Genomic DNA, 4,530 nt, shown 5'->3' with positions numbered 1-4,530 from the left:
ACTTGTGTGATCAATCTCGACGTGATACGAGTTCGTGTGATTAAGGTTGTGATACAATAAGTGGTATCAGAGCTTCAGAAGAAGATATGGGAAAAGTGATTCCTGTGACGATGAAGAAAGAAGGCGGAAGTTCCTCGTCCATTAAGTGTCTGATGCTCACCTCGAGCAACTACACGGTATGGGCTATGAGAATGAAGATAACGTTGAAGGTACACAAAGCTTGGGAAGTGATTGAGACAGAATCTGCAGATGGCGATAAAAATGACTTGGCTACGGCCTTGTTGTTCCAATCTATCCCAGAAGCTCTTATACTTCAAGTAGGAGAGCTTGATACAGCAAAAAAAGTGTGGGATGCGATTAAACTGAGACATATGGGAGCCGAAAGAGTAAGAGAGGCACGACTGCAAACATTAATGGCTGAGTTTGATCGGTTGCAGATGAAAGACTCCGAGAAGATTGATGACTTTGTTGGAAAACTCTCTGAGATTTCATCAAAATCTGCGGCGCTAGGAGTCAATATTGAAGAACCAAAACTCGTCCGAAAGTTCCTTAAGTGTCTCCCAAGAAAGAAGAACATACAAATTGTGGCTTCTTTGGAACAAGTGCTAGACCTAAACAATACAGGTTTTGAAGACATAATAGGGCATTTAAAAGCATACGAAGAACGTGTATCTGAAGAAACAGAAGCAGAAGAAGAAAAAGGAAAACTTATGTATGCAAATAGCGAAAGTCAAAAATATCAGTCTAATCAAAGCGACAATGGAGGATCGGCAAATTCTGGTGGCTATCAAGGTCGGGGTTATAATAGAGATTATAGAGGTAGAGGCCGAGGAGGACGCTACTTTGGTAGAGGAAGAGGACGTGGAAGAAACTTCGACTACTCAAGGATAACATGTTATCGGTGTGGATAAAACCGGACACTTTGTTGCAGACTGCCCGGATCTTCGTCTCAAGCTCCAAGAAACACAAGAAGTCGAGAATGATGAGATGCAGAACGCAGACGAGCTCATGATGCACGAGTTGGTCTTCTTGAATGAGAAGAACGTAGTCCCGGAGAAGTTCGAGACGAATGCAGGAGAAAACATGTGGTACCTCGACAACGGCGCAAGTAACCACATGACAGGAGATAAGCGATATTTTTCCTCCATCAACAAAGCAATCACAGGAAAAGCACGCTTCGGAGATGATTCCCGCATTGATATCAGAGGCAAAGGAACGATATCATTCATTGACATGAACGGAGAGTCAAGGAAGATGACAGATGTGTACTATATTCCCGCTTTAAAGAGCAATATAATCAGTTTAGGCCAAGCAACCGAAGCAGGTTGTGACGTTCATATGAGTGGCGAGCAGTTAACTATGCATGATCCAAAAGGAAAAATGCTTGTGACGGCAAGGAGATCTAGAAACCGCTTGTACAAAGTACGTATGGGTATAACGGAAGACTCAAAAGTGCACGTAACCATGGCAAGTGAATCAAGCAAGTGGCACGCAAGGTTGGGTCACGTAAACCATGAGACAATGAGGTCAATGGCGCAACGGGAGCTTGTGATAGGAATGCCAAGTATGAACGTTGAAAGCGAGGTCTGTCATTCATGCCTAATTGGAAAGCAAACGAGACGCGTATTTCCGCAAGCCACACACTATCGAGCCACCGAGAAACTACAGATGATACATGGAGATCTTTGTGGCCCGATAACACCAAGAACTCAAGCCGAAAAACGCTACGTATTTGTTCTCATTGACGACTACTCAAGGTACATGTGGACCTCTTTGATGTCGGAGAAGAGCCAAGCTTTTAAGACATTCAAAAAATTCAAAAGTCTAGTAGAACAAGAAACGGGAAAGAAGATTCAAACGTTTAGAACAGACAGAGGGGGAGAGTTTGTTTCTAATGAGTTTAATGGCTACTGCGAGCTATCAGGAATAAAGAGACACCTCAACGCTCCGTATAGCCCACAGAAGATGGCGTGGTAGAAAGACGCAATGGGACCTTGATGGAGATGACTCGAAGTATACTAAAGCATATGAATATGCCGACCTACTTCTGGGGAGAAGCAACTCGACATTCAACCTATCTCTTGAACTGGATCGCAACAAGAGCACTCAAAGACAAAACCCCATATGAACTGTATCACGAGAAAAGGCCAAACACCGATCACCTTAGAGTATTTGGATGCATCGGATACGCAAAGGTTGAGAAATCACAGCTGAGGAAGCTAGATGATAGGTCAAAGATGTTGTTGAATCTTGGAACAGAAACAGGATCAAAAGCTTATCGCTTGTTTGATCCAGAAAGTCGCAGAGTGATCGTGAGTCGAGACGTCGTGTTCGACGAAACGAAGAGCTGGAACTGGGGTAAAAACGGCAACGAACTTGAACGAGATGAAAGTGATGAGAGTTTCACTGTGAAACTTGGAGAATATGAGAACCATGGGATTGAAGAGAGATGTGAAGAGAAGTCTAACATAGATAAGCTCGACAAGCTTGAAGGCACCAGACAAGAGCACGAGGAAGACGATGCAGAAAAACAGAGCAACGAGCTCGAAACAGAGGAGGTCAAATCCGAAGAAGAAGAAGCTTCACAGCCGGTTCTACGACGATCAACGCAAGTGTCTAACAAACCAAAGTACCTAGAGGACTACCTCTTGTTCGCGTTAGAAGAAGGCGAGACATTGTTTCTGTGCCTCAATGACGAGCCTTTAAGCTTCGCAGAAGCAAAGAAGTCAAAGAAGTGGACGAGAGCTTGTGAGGATGAGATCGAATCCATTGTCAAAAACGATACTTGGGTGCTGGTCGATTTGCCATATGGAGCTAAGCCAATTGGTTTGAAGTGGGTTTTCAAGATTAAACGAAACGCAGATGGTACAATTAACAAGTTCAAGGCTCGACTCGTAGCAAAAGGATACGTACAGAAATATGGAGTAGACTTTGACGAGGTTTTCGGTCCAGTAGCTTAATTAGAGACAATACAACTTCTTATCAATTTGGCAGCAGCCAATGGGTGGGAAGTACATCATCTGGATATAAAAACAGCGTTTCTCCATGGCGAACTGAAAGAAGTTGTGTACGTATCGCAGCCTGAAGGTTTTGAGAAGAAGGGTCAAGAAAATAAAGTCTATAGACTAAACAAAGCGTTGTATGGATTGCGACAAGCGCCGAGAGCCTGGAATACAAAGCTTAACAAGATACTTGTCGAGTTGCAATTCGACAAGTGCACAAAGGAGCCATCGGTATATAAGAAGCTGGTAAACGGGCATCTCCTTATAGTTGCTGTCTACGTAGATGACCTGTTCGTGAGAGGAACGAGCCGAGGAGTTATTGAAGAGTTTAAGAAGAGAATGGCATCAAAGTTCGATATGAGCGATCTTGGCGTGTTAACATACTACCTCGGAATTGAAGTTCATCAACATGAAGAAGGTATCACCTTAAATCAAGCTCGATATGCACTCAAGATCTAAGAAGAAGCTGGAACGAGCCAATGCAATTCAGTACAAACACCAATGGAGGCGGGACTGAAGTTGTCTAAATCAGAAACAGAGGAAGAAATCGATGCTACAAGTTTTAGAAGAAACGTTGGATTTCTGCGGTATCTACTACACACACGACCGGATTTGGCCTATAGCGTCGGAGTGTTGAGCCGTTATATGCACTCCCCGAGAGCATCACATGGTGCCGCAATGAAGCAGTGCTTAAGGTACTTGCACGGAACAGCGAGCTTGGGTTTAACGTTTCAGCGCGTAGCCTTGAAGGTGCCAAGGCTTATTGGATACAGTGACAGCAGCTACAACACTTGTCTTGATGGTGGTAAGAGTACAACCGGTCACATATTCTATCTTGGAGAAAGCCCGATTACTTGGTGTTCACAGAAACAGGATGTTGTTGCATTATCATCGTGTGAGGCGGAGTTCATGGCTGGAACGGAAGCAGCAAGACAAGCCTTATGGTTACAAGAGTTGCTAAGTGAAGTCACCGGACGTCCCAATGAGAAAGTAACTATACGGATCGATAATCAATCAGCCATAGCTCTTACCAAGTACCCAGTCTTCCATGGAAGAAGTAAACACATACATTCTCGATATCACTTCATAAGAGAATGTGTGGAGAAGGATCAAATCGAAGTAGAGCATGTTTCGGGAGATAAACAAAAGGCTGATATCTTGACTAAAGCACTAGGAAGAATCAAGTTTCAAGAAATGAGAAGTTTCATTGGGATGGAAGATTTGAAAGAAAAAGATTTCAAGCTTAAGGGGGAGAATGTTGAGATAAGCTTGAAGTAACTTAAAATACAAGTTATCTAATCCTAATGAGCTATGTTTATCTATAAGGATTAGGAAATATATATTTGTGATAGTCCTAATGAATTTAGGATAATTAGAGTCTTATATAAGGACATACCAATGTGTGGTATAATTTAATGTGCTGTGAGCTTTAGATTTGAGTGAGTTCTAAAGCAATAAGAATTGAGGTCTTATTATACTTATGTGATCAATCTCGACGTGATACGAGTTCTTGTGATACAATAATGTT

Source organism: Brassica napus, chromosome C4 (assembly GCF_020379485.1).
Source record: "Brassica napus cultivar Da-Ae chromosome C4, Da-Ae, whole genome shotgun sequence".
Lineage (NCBI taxonomy): Eukaryota > Viridiplantae > Streptophyta > Magnoliopsida > Brassicales > Brassicaceae > Brassica > Brassica napus.
The sequence above is the reverse complement of the archived record's forward strand: the minus strand, read 5'-3'. Positions refer to the sequence as shown.